General features: G+C 39.6%; 1 pseudogene across 1 annotated transcript; it reads left to right on the top strand.

The window, feature by feature from the left end:
• The first annotated feature begins 716 nt into the window (after window positions 1-716).
• Window positions 717-7,577, top strand: LOC308256688 (large ribosomal subunit protein eL34-like; annotated as a pseudogene). Its single transcript has 2 exons — window positions 717-730; window positions 7,231-7,577. The product of its transcript is annotated as a large ribosomal subunit protein eL34-like (transcript).
• Window positions 7,578-13,091: the final 5,514 nt, after the last annotated feature.

Below are 13,091 nucleotides of genomic sequence, written 5' to 3'. Positions count from 1 at the left end.
GGTAAAAATAATTGTATTTAAGTATTGTTTCCTTAAGATAAATGCTTTCTTTGATAATTCTTAGAGGATGTAAGAAGCCTTATTTTCACCATCCTACTGGACTGTATATTTTATTCAGACCATAATAATATGAGCCAAAATATTCCATTTCTTTAAAAAAATTTTTTACTCTGAAGTCCATAACATGACCTGTTTTCCTGAATCTTGTTTTGTTTTGTTTTTTAAAATTTATTGATTTTAGAGACAGAGAGGAAGGAAGAGAGAGAGAAACATGCATCCATTCGTTGCTTCTTGTATGTGCCCTGACCCGGGATCAAACCCGAAACCTTGGCATATCAGATAATGCTCTAATCAACTGAGCTACCTGGCCAGGGCTAAAAATATCCCATGTCTAAAGCAAAGTTTCACTCTTCACAGAAATATGTAAAAGATAAGACTGGTTCCTTGTTAATTCTTGAAGGAGATTTCCCCTTTGTTTGATTCTCTGGTGTATATGATTCACCTGGTGGTGCCATAAAATCAAATTTGGGATGAATAATGGGTGTGCTTTTCTTTTTTGAAAAATTGGAGAACTATCGTACTTTTCCCAAGCAAGTTAATTTAGGGAAGAGGACTCAGAGAAGTTGAGGATAGGAAAACTGATTTCCTCAAAGCTATCCATAACTGAGCACATCTTGGAAAGCATTCTGTACTCCTAGAGAATGAGAACTCCCAATATGAAGACCACAGGGTAGGCTAAAAAATGGCTTAATTTGGCTTAAGAAAACATTGCCATCTAGTGGCAACTACTTCAAGTTGTAGAGACAAGGACCTAAAGGTTTCCTTGACCCTTTGAAGAACACCTCTAAATCAGTCCCAAGTAACAAAATATCTTACATTTATATGTTATACTTTACATTGTGCTTTCTATATATACTAGAGGCCCAGTGCACGAAATTCATACACTCGGGAGTGGGGGGTGGGAGGGGGGTCCCTCAGCCCAGATTGCAAGAGGGGGCAGGCCAGGCTGAGGGACCCCACCGATGCATGATCAGGGCCAGGGAGGGACACAGGAGGTTGACCAGCTGGGGAGGGACCGTGGGAGGGCTCCAGGGCATGTCCAGCTCAGTTCTGATCGGCTGGACCCCAGCAGCAAGCTAACCTACTGGTTGGAGCGTCTGCCCCCTGGTGGTCAGTGCATATCATAGCGAGCGGTTGAGCGGCCTTAGCATATCATTAGCATATTACGCTTTGATTGGTTGAATGACCGACCAGATGACCAGACACTTAGCATATTAGGCTTTTACTATATAGGATTGTTATTTCACATTTCAAGCAAGCCCTTGAGGTGGTGCTGCTATTTCCTTCTATAGATGAGTCATTTGAAGATTAAAGAACCTTATCCAAGATCATACTTTCATTTATTCACTCAAGATCCAATTATCAAGCACAATTATATGACTAGAATTATCCACAGCTTGGAGTAGGGGAAAGGGTTATGAGTGAATTAAAAAATGACTAAAACACAATGTCCTTAAATCATTCACAATCTAGTGGGGACATAGCAGTAGGAATGCTGGAATCAGGATTTGCATCAGGACTAAAGTGTATCAGTGTTCTTGCCACTACATCATGGCATAGTAAATGTAAATGTCATAAGGGTATTTGGACGAATCCTGGAATCCTTACTGTAGAGTATGAGGTCAGTCATGGGGAAAGGTGCTTTCCAAGCAAAATGACTCACTGAATTAAAAGGTTGACTAGACAGAGGGACCGCCCCTTCCAATCTGATGCTTGTAATCTGTTATGATTTTGCAAATCAGATTAAGAAATTTACTAAAAGGCTATTTAACATGAAATTAAATGACCTGAATAACAATTCCCTGAGGAGTGTTATGAATGTAAGAAACATTCAAACCTGTGAAGAATTTTTGTGAGTTTATTTGAACCAAACTGTTGACAATTGCCAGGAAACAAAAATCTCAACAGATTGAGACAATGTTCTGGAGAATGGCAGTTTTGCACCTTATTTTATACATTACAATAAAAAGAGATGATGCATGAAATCCATTGTAGATAGGTTAGGAAAGTGGAAGAAAGCAAAGGGTGGAAGGGACCTCTGGGACTGGATGAAAAGTAAAATGATAAACATATACATCTTTTACATAGGTTGGTACAGGATAGTTAACAGTCAACAATTAACATGTTCAAACAATGAGAGAATTTATGGTTGACACCCTGGTGCATTGATTGAGTCCTGAGGGGTCTGGAAAAGGGGGAGTTTACCCTGACATTTCAAAGAAATGTTATCATAGATGCAAAAGATAGTAAGACAGGCTTAATGTAAAGACTGACCTTTGTCAGGGGAGATTCTAGCCTAGGACATGACTACCTACCACAAATTGCTTTTAGTTAAAAAGTTTTAATTTCAGACCATTCTTGGTGGTTATTTTAGGTCTCTGAGTTTGCAAGGCCTTCCCTGAACTTGTCAGGTTTAGTAAGTGGCCCCTTTTTGTCCACAATATTTTGTCTGTTATCTTTATTGTCTGTCTCTTCCTACTGAAATGTAAGCTTTATGAGGACAAGTGTTTTGTCTCCTTGGCTCATTTCTGTATACCTACCACCTAGAACAGGACTTGGCACATGGTAGGTGCTCAATAAATTACTGTGAATGAATTGAATGAAAATTATTTTCCTCTTTGTCTCATATGGCTATTCTCAATAAACACAGCCAGACTGCCTGCTTTCTTGTTGTTGTTGTTAATCCTCATCCCAGGATATTTTTCCATTGATTTTTAGAGAGAGAAAAAAACATAGATGTGAAAGAGACACATCGATTGGTTGCCTCCAGAATGTGCTCCGACTGGGACAGGGATTGAACCTGCAACCCAAGTACATGCCCTTGACCAGGAATTGAACCACAGACTCTTTGGTTCATGGACTGATGCTCTAGCCACTGAACAATACTGGCCAGGGCATGGTTTTCTTAGAGTCTGACAGTTTTACTTGGCAGTTCATGAACCAGGACTGCTATGTGCCTTTGTTCTAGGAAATAGACTGCAAGTCACCTTCTTAGGGCCCAAGCTTCTCTGCAATGGGAAATCGGGCATTTGCTAGGTATGTTAAATTACATTTCTTAGGTCTACACTGCAATGTCATTTGTTAACTCTCTTGGGTAATGAGTTCAGGGTCTTGTTTAAATTTCAGATTAGCTTTTCTCCATTCCTAACCACAAACTCCAACCTGTGGTAAGCTGGCTCTCTGGCCTGTACGCAGCAGATTTCATCATGGAAGGGTGAGACTGGAGGGAGTAAAGGTTCTCATACTCATCTCATTCCTGGCTAAACAATACCAAATTCATTCCCTGCTGGTATTAAGTCAAGGGTGGCAATACCTTATGAAAAGAACAGTGTATAACTGTGAAGGGCTGGAAAAGTGCTGCTAAGTCACCAACTTCCGGTGAGAGCATGGGAGCTAGGAAGAAACAAGGTCCCTCAGCCCAGTAATCTCAGGAGGCATTCATGAAGGTCTAGTCTGTATACAGCATTACCCTGAAAGGAGCAATGAAGAATCCCTATGCTGCCCTTTAGAGGGAGGCAGGGTGGGGAATGGTAGCTAACACCCTCTCCCCACTCCCTGAGCAGCCAGCCTCCCTGCAGCATTGCCTGCATCCTTGGTTGCCACTGTCTCACTTTCTAGTCACTACTTTTGGACTCATTACCTTTCTAGCTTCTTCCCATACCCTTTGTTTCTCACCACAGGCCACCTCATGCACATCTTTCAGTCCTTGAATGGGACAAGTATTTCCTGCCCCCGCCCCAGACATTTGCACGTACTGTTCTGTCTCTACTCCCATGAAAAAGACACTTAGCTAACATTATCTATTTAGCCTTTGCATTTTGACCTCTCCCTATCTCAGAGCTTCTGTTTTCGCCTATTAAGTGATCCAAACTGCTTTTGTCAATGTAATCAAAGCTGTGTCTGTTTCTAAATGTATAACTTAATGTAGAGAGAATTGTTATTTTGTGACTGAGTCTTCTGTCTTCCTATCCAAGACCCTGATTGACCTTTCTATTTGTGCATGTTTTCTTTTTTAAAAAAAATATATTTTTATTGATTTCAGAGAGGAAGGGAGAGGGAGAGATAGAAACATCAGTGATGAGAGAGAATCATGGATCGGCTGCCTCCTGCACGCCCCCTACTAGGGATCGAGCCCGCAATCCCTAGCATGTGCCATTGACTGGAATCAAACCCAGGACCCTTCAGTCCGCAGGCCGATGCTCTATTCACTGAGCCAAAACAGCTAGGGCATGTTTTCTTTTTTGTTCCTGAGGAACATTTTAAAGTTTTCATCATATGGATTTCTTGGTAAGTTTAGTCTTGGGAATTTATATTTTTGTTCTCATTTTAAATAGTGTCTTTTCCACACTATACCTAACATGTTATTATTTGTGTACATAGGAGCTATTGGTTTATATACATCAATTGAATTCTTTTTTTAATATATATATTTTTTAATTGATTTCAGAGAGAGGAAAGGAGAAGGAGAGAGAGAAACATCAATGTTGAGAGAATCATCAGATCGAGCCCACAACCCTGGGCATGTGCCCTGACTGGGAATTGTATCCTGACCTCCTGGTTCATGGATGGATACTCAACTACCTAGCCACACTGGCCAGGCACATTCTTATTTTGTTTATCATGAATTTTCCATTTTATTCTCGTGAGATTTCCAGATATATAATCATATCATTTATAAATAGTGAAACTTTAGAATTCCTCCTTTCCAGTTTTAACACCACTAATTATTTTTTCTTGTCCAATTGCATTGACTAATATATCTAGAACAACATTAAGTAACCATGATGATAGTGGACATCTTGTTTTATTCCTGAGTTTAGTAAGAATGCTTCCATTGTTTCTGCAGTAAACGTAAAGCTAGCTTTTAGGTTGTCCATAAATCTCTTGAATCTGTTCACTTCTATTTTCACGGCTGTTACCTTAGTTCAAGACACTTTGATTTTTTCACCTGTAATATCCTCTCATTTTCATTTTCATTTTTACCCCTACTATTTTATTCTCCATTCAACAGCTAGAGTGGGCTCATTAAAATAGAAACCCGATCATGTTGTTTCTCTCTTAAAACACTCCAGTGACTTCCCATCCCTTTTAGGATGAAGTCTAACATCCTTAACATCACCCACAAGGCCCTGCATGATTTGATCTCCGAATACTTCATCATGAACTCTCTCTCTCACCACAGTCCAGCTCATGCAGGCCCTTCAGTTCCCTGAATATGATAAGTATTTTCCACCTCAGACTTTGCACATGCTGTTCTGTCTCTACTTTGCTTTTTACCCTTTGCATTTTGGCTTCTCACTAACTTCCTCAGGAAAGCCTTCCCTATACTTCAGACCAGGTGTTACATGTTCATTCTCATTGCACCCTCTTCTACAGTCCAGTCACTATAGCACACTTACATATAACCATTTATGCAATTTTTTGTTTTGTTTTTTTTGTTAATCTTCATCCGAGGATATTTTTCCTTTTTTTTTTTTAATAGAGAGTGGAAGGGAGTGGGGGGAGACAGAGAGACAGAAACATGGATGAGAGAGACACATCAATTGGTTGCTCCCACACGTGCCCCAACCAGGGCCGGGGATGGAGCCTGCAACCAAAGTACCTGCCCGTAACCAACCGGAGTCGAACCTGGGACCCATCAGTCCTTGGGTCGACGCTCTATCCACTGAGTCGAACAGGCTAGGGCCATTTATGTAATCTTTTATTGTCTGTCTTTCCTACTGAGTTGAGAATTGTACTAGTGCCAGATACATTGCCAATTTTCAATAACTATTTTTTAAATAAATGAAAATGTATTGAAGATACAGGATTGCATTTCTCTGTTATATAAGAAACATCTCTGGTTCTGAGGCTGCACGATCAGTGACTGGAGTATTTGCAGGAAAACATGGGATGATAGCAAAGAAAACAGATTAGAAAATGGGTATGTAGCATATATATATATTTTTTGAAATTTCTTTTCTTTTTTTTTTTTTTTTTGAGAGAGAGAGGAAGAGAGAGAGGAGACATCAATTTGTTTTTCCACTTATTCATTGGTTAATTCTTATATGTTCCCTGCCTGGGGATTGAACTGACAACCTTGGCAAACTAGGGTGATGTTTTAACTAACTGAACTACCTGGCCAGGGTGAAAATGGGTACGTATTGTTATACCAGATAGTAAAGAAATTACCAAAGACAATTGAGATCATGTCAAAAGGACTCCAGAGTCAACTTGATGCTCCCAATGGCCAAAGATGGGATAATGTGTGTAAGAAAGACAACTACAATAGATTGAAACACATCAAATATGTTTATCTCTTATAATTATACTAAGAAAATAAAAACTCACAGTTACTCTTCTGGAAGATGGGAAGGAATCGGCTCTTTTGAAAACTAGTAATAAAGAGAAAAAAATCAAGGATTTATTCTACCTTTCCTACATTAACTTTACCTCTGGATAACTGAATAAGTAATGAGAGGAAGTATCATTTATTTATGGATATATTCTAACTAATAAATTAAGAAAATGATAGAATTAGAATGTCACAGTTTTGCTTTGTAATTTTAAATCCTTACCCAAGGACATGTTTAGAGAGAGGAAGGGAGCGGGGGAGAGAGAGCGAGAGAGGGAGAGAGGGGGAGAGAGAGAGAGAGAGAGAGAGAGAGAGAGAGAGAGAGAGAGAGAGAGAGAGAGAGAGAGAGAGATTGGTTGCCTCCTGCATGCACTCCGACTAGGGATCAAATCTTCAAAGGTATGCGCCCTGACTGGGAATCCAACTGGCAACCTTTTGGTGCACTGAACGACACTCAAGCAACTGAGCCATTCTGGCCAGGCTGTCACAGTTTGCAGCTTAAATTTAATTAATGAATCTGGGTAATGATTAGCAATGACTGGTCACATAATTATCTGATACTTCAACCAAACAGAAGGACACGACAGAATATACATTTAAAAAGGTCAAGCCTAAATCTAATTAAGCTTCTAGGTCCAACTACCTATTTACAACTACAAGAAATAAAGAGAACTGAGAATTATGTTAAATTTTACCATGGGAATGCAATGAACAAAGTTCAGGCTCTGGAAAACTTCACAGGACAGAAGACCTGGTTTCCTCTACAAAAGTTATAAGGGAGGACCTTTGAACTCGCAAGCACTTTCCTTTTCCTCTTCTGGGGACGGTGACTTCAGGCACTCACCATACTGTGGGAGGCTGTCCTATAATACAGCCTCTAACAAAACTAGGCTGTCCCGAACCCCTGGTAATAGAATGTTTACCTTTATACCAAGAAGGTTGGGAAAGCACCAAAATCTGCATGTTGGTGTGTGCCCAGGCCGACTTCTCAGAGTTCGTGCTGTGAGACCTAAAGTTCTAATGAGGTTGTCTAAAACGAAAAAGCACGTCAGCAAGTGACTAAGGTGGAACCATGTGTGCTAAATGTGTCCATGACAGGATCAAGCGTGCTTTCCTTATTGAGGAGCAGAAAATCATTGTGAAAGTGTTGCAGGCACAAGCACAGAGTCAGAAAACTAAATAAATTAAAAATTGAAGTGTTTTTGAGTAGTAAAAACAATTAAAAGACTTAAAAGATGTTATAAGGGATAAAAAGAGAGATGGAAGACTTCTAAAAGACTTAAAAGATACATCAGCTATTGGCACTATATGTACCTTGTTCAGATGACTTGATATTTGAAGATATTAAGGAATTGTTAAGGTGTTTTTTTTAATTATTAGGATATGTTCAAAGTTTTCAATAATATAACAGATCAAAATAATTAATGGAAAAAGGAGAGACAACATTTCTTCTGGGTTTCAATATATCAGACTAGGAGCTAATACCTAGATTCTAGGAGGCATTTTGAAAAGGACACAAAGCTGGTTGTCCAGTGTCTAAATCTTGACAGTTTGAGGCCTGAAGTCTTGCTTCACTGGCTGTGGAAAGCAGGAACCGAGCACATTTCAGAATCCCAGAGCCTTTTGTCTTGGTTACCCAGATGATCCAGATGGCAGAAACAGGATGAAGTGACAACAAATATTTGTTCCATTTTAGTATTGTTCTGTACTACTTGGATTTCTAAGAAGAAACTTGCATACAGGACAATGGTTTTTAACCAAGCCTATTAAGTTTTGGCTCCAGTTCCAGCACTCTCACTATAATGAACAGCAGAATTTATGAGAGTAAATTAGATTTTTATTGAATGGAGGTAAAAACCCACAACTATTTAGTATATTCAGTTCTGTTTAATAGAACTTTCTGTGATGATGGAAAAGTTTTATATATCTACACTGTTTCATTGTGGTAGCCAATAGCCACATAACGCTCTGAGCACTTGAAATGTGACTCGTGTGATTAAGGGAATACATTTTAAATTTTATTTAATTTTAATTAGTTTAAATAGCCTCCTGTGGCTAGCAGCTACTGTATTAGACAACACAGTTTGATTCTATGTAATATCTATGGTAATTGCTTCCCTAATGCTTTCTACTATTAACTCGATCACAAAGAATGCTTTATTTTTTTTCTAGCCAAACAGTTCAGTGAACATTAATTTTAGTACACATTTATCTCCTATTCCTATTCCTACTTCTTTATTTTAAAACAACAACAACAAAAACTGTGAGGATTTTAATTCACAACTTTTCCGCATATTCTCCAGGACACAGATAGATGTATGCAATATTGCTAAAAGAAATTATCTAATCCACACATTCCTTTTTATAATTTATTCATTTAACAAATATTTAATGAGCACCCATCCTTTTTAAAATGCCTCCTACAATCTAGGCATTAGCTCTGAGTCCTGTGGGAACCCCTTTCACGACCCACGTGGTTCAGGGTTCCAGTTCAGAGTTCGGGTTCTGGAGGAGGCCGCACACAAAAATGAAGAGAGAGACTAGAAAAGAGTTAATTTGGGAAAATGGGGGGCCAGGCGGGAGCCCACCTCTAGTGGGAGGACTACTCTTTGCTTTGGCCTTGCCATCCCTTTTATTCAGGTTTGGGATACACTCATTGCTCTTAAGCAGGTAATTCCAGTAACAGGCAGATTATCTGATTATTTGGTGGGGAAGTTGCTTCAGCTACCATTGTCTCAATTAGATAGGGAGTGGTTGGCTCTGACCTTTCAGAGCTTCAAGGTTGACCAGCCTTCCAAGGTTCTTTGTCCACACCTTTCTAATTAGTGAGACAATGATCGGTTTCCGGCAGAGTCCGATATATTGAAACCCAGAAGAAATGTTGTCCTTCCTTTTTCTATTAATTAAATGAGTACAGTGCCATGTACTGTACTGATTGGTACTAAGAACATGTTGATTGTAGTGGATGCTGTAGTGTGCTACCCAGATAACCTCCTTCAGGACCAAGACACTCACTATCCCAGTAACTGGGTGTATTGGCTGCCATCAATTTTTAGGTGAACCTCTCTCCAGAAATTGCCAGAGGCTGAGGAAACTGCCTTGCCCAAGTTTATGGTCCCTTCCTAGGGATAGACCACATCCAGTTTAAACAGGCACATAGAGTAGGCCCACTTGCTGAAATTTGTGACAACTCTGAAAGGTGATTCTAAGACCAGAACATTCCACAGGATCAGCTGAGGCCTTTGTTACAACCATATCATATTTCAACTTTTTCCTCTGCCTAACCCAAGCCCCCACAGTTGTTCCCAAATGCAAATCTCCATTTCATACAGACTTAGTTCCTGCCCTCATGGAGGTGACTCTATTTTGGCAGATGGAGAAACTGAAATCCGGAGAGGTTTAAGGATATGGACAAAAAGGGGTTCTGCAAGTCTAGTGATAAAAAATGATCTGATCATAAATTCTTAACCCAGCAGGTCATTGTGAGTAGTCACACCCCAGGCATATAACTTTTTTTAAAGGATGACTAGTTTTTTGTTGTTGTTTGTTTGTTTTTTTAATTTTAGAGAGGGAGGAAAAGAGAGACAAACATCAGTGTGAGAGAGATACATCAATCAATTGCCTTCCACACGTGCTCCCACTAGGGACTGAACCTGCAGTTTAGGTATGTATCCTGATCAGGAATCAAACCTATGATCTTTGGTGCACAGGAAACACTCCAACCAACTGAGCCACACTGACCAAGATGGCATGTAACTTAAAAAAACAACAACTCTATGCCAATATGTTTTCTCTTATTTGTCATATAACTTTTTTAGTAAAAACTTTATCTTTGTCTTAAGCAAGCCCTGTCCATTTTCTTGTGCATCTAGGTTAACACATCTTTGAAATGCCAAAGTAATCCTCTTTTCCAGGCCCTTCAAATGCTAACCCACCCTTAAAAGCACATAATCGCCCTAGCTGGTTTTGCTCAGTGGATAGAGCCTCGGCCTGAGGACTGAAGAGTCCTGGGTTCGGCTCCCCTCAAGGGCACATGCCTGGGTTGTGGCCCGATCCCCAGTAGGGGGTGTGCAGGAAGAAGCCGATCAGTGATTCTCTCTCATCATTGATGTTTCCATCTCTCTCTCCCTCTCCTTCCTCTCTGAAATCAATAAAAATTTTTTTAAAAAGTGAGTACATAATCTTGTTAACTAGCCTGTAATCCACTTTCTGCCTTGCTTTCTCCTACCTTCATGTAATCTTCCTTACTTTCCCTCCTTAATTCCAAATGCATAAAAGAAACTGCTAACTGTCATTCTCTGGAGCATTTGAGATGTTGCTTCCTGGCATATGTCTTAAGTTTTGCTCAAATAAACTTGTAAAAAAAATCTCTACTGATATGGACATTTCTTACATTGACAAAGACTAGCCCAAGGACACACAGCTGATTCATGGTAGAGATATGAGAATCCATTTTTCTAGCATGTAGTGCTCTTTCCACTATACCATGTGATCTTATAATAAAGTATGCTGCATCAGGAAATCACAGTCTGCTATTGGGAGCAGCACTAAGAGAAGGAGATGTCTTTCTAAAATGTCAAATGGAACAATAGGCAGATTTATTTCCACTGGGAGCAGTACCTCTTTCCTTTTAGAGAAATGCTTCCCTCTTCCTCTAGAAACAGGATCCAAATGTTAGTTACTATCTTCTTAACCCAGATTTTTGGACCACATGGTTGGTTGAGAGGTGGGTACCCATCATGGTAGCATGACCATTGTTGACCCAGGGAGGGCACATGATTGAAGCCAGGCCAATCAAAACCATTTCCTAGAACTGTTCTTTTATTTTTTAATATGCTTTTATTGATTTCAGAGAGGAAGGGAGAGGGAGAGAGAGCTATAAACATCAATGATGAAAGAGAATCACTGATCAGTTGTCTCCTGCATGCCCCACACAGGATCCAGCCCGAAAAGCGGCATGTACCCTGACCAGGAATCGAACCGTGACCTTCTGGTTCATAGGTTGACTCTCAACCACTGAGCCACTGCAGCCAGGCAAATTAACTTTTTTTTTTTTTTTTCAAATTTTTATTAAGGTATTATATGTGTACATATCTTACCATTGCCCCCCACCCCCACCCCACTCCCATACATGCCCTCACCTCCCAATGTTTTGCATCCGTTGGTTACTCTTATATGCATGCATACAAGTCCTTCAGTTGATCTCTTATTTCCCCCACCTCTCCCTAACCTTACCGCTGTAATTTGACAGTCTGTTTGATGCTTTACTGCCTCTGTAACTACCTTTTTGTTCATCAGTTTATAATGTTTTTCATTATCCCCAAATGAGTGGGATCATGTGGTATTTTTCTTTCATTGACTGGCTTATTTCACTTAGCATGATGTTCTCTAATTCCATCCAAGTGTCTACAAATGGTAGTAATTCCTTCTTTTTTATGGCAGCATAGTATTCCATTGTGTAGATGTACCATGGTTTTCTGATCCAATCATCTGCTGACGGGCACCTAGGCTGTTTCCAAATCTTAGCTATTGTAAATTGTGCTGCTATGAACATAGGAGTGCATATATCCTTTCTGATTGGTGTTTCTGGTTTCTTAGGATATATTCCTAGGAGTGGGATTACTGGGTCAAATGGGATTTCCATTTTCAGTTTTTTGAGGAAACTCCATACTGTTCTCACAGTGGCTGCACCAGTCTGCATTCCCACCAGCAGTGCACAAGGGTTCCTTTTTCTCCGCATCCTCGCCAACACTTGTCATTTGTTGATTTCTTGATGATAGCCATTCTGACAGGTGTGAGATGGTATCGCATTGTCGTTTTGATTTGCATCTCTCGGATAATTAGTGACTTTGAGCATGTTTTCATGTGTCTCTTGGCCTTCCTTCTGTCTTCTTTCGAAAAGATTCTATTTAGGTCCGTTGCCCATTTTTTTATTGGATCCTTTATCTTCCTTTTATTAAGTTGTATAAGCTGCCTGTAGATGTTGGAAATTAAACCTTTATCAGTGATACCATTTGCAAATATGTTCTCCCATACAGTGGGGTTTCTTGTTGTTTTGTTGATGGTTTCTTTTGCTGTGCAAAAGCTTTTTATTTTGATGTAGTCCCATTTGTTTATTTTCTCTTTGGCTTCCATTGCCCTAGGGGCAGTATCACTGAAAAAGTTCTTTTGGCATATGTCTGAGATTTTGCTGCCTGTGGATTCCTCTAGTATTTTTATGGTTTCCCGTCTTATATTTAAGTCCTGTATCCATTTTGAGTTTATTTTTGTGTATGGTGTAAGTTGGTGATCTAGTTTCATTTTTTTGCATGTATCTGTCCAATTTTCCCAACACCATTTATTGAAGAGACTGTCTTGACTCCATTGTATGCTCATGCCTCCTTTGTCAAATATTAATTGTGCATATTGGTTTGGGTCGATATCTGGATTCTCTATTCTATTCCATTGATCTATATGTCTGTTCTTGTGCCAGTACCAGGCTGTTTTGAGGACAGTGGCTTTGTAATACAGCTTGAAATCTGGTATTGAGATCCCTCCTACTTTATTCTTCTTTCTCAGGATTGCTGTGGCTATTCGGGGTCTTTTTTTATTCCAGATGAATTTTTGGAGAGTTCTTTCTAGGTCTGTGAAATATGCTGTTGGTATTTTAATGGGGAGTGCATTGAATCTATAGATTGCTTTGGGTAGTATGGACATT

Source organism: Plecotus auritus (assembly GCF_963455305.1).
Source record: "Plecotus auritus genome assembly, chromosome: 8".
In the NCBI taxonomy this organism is placed as follows: domain Eukaryota; kingdom Metazoa; phylum Chordata; class Mammalia; order Chiroptera; family Vespertilionidae; genus Plecotus; species Plecotus auritus.
Note: the sequence above shows the minus strand (reverse complement) of the source record. Positions and strands in the feature narration are given on the sequence as shown.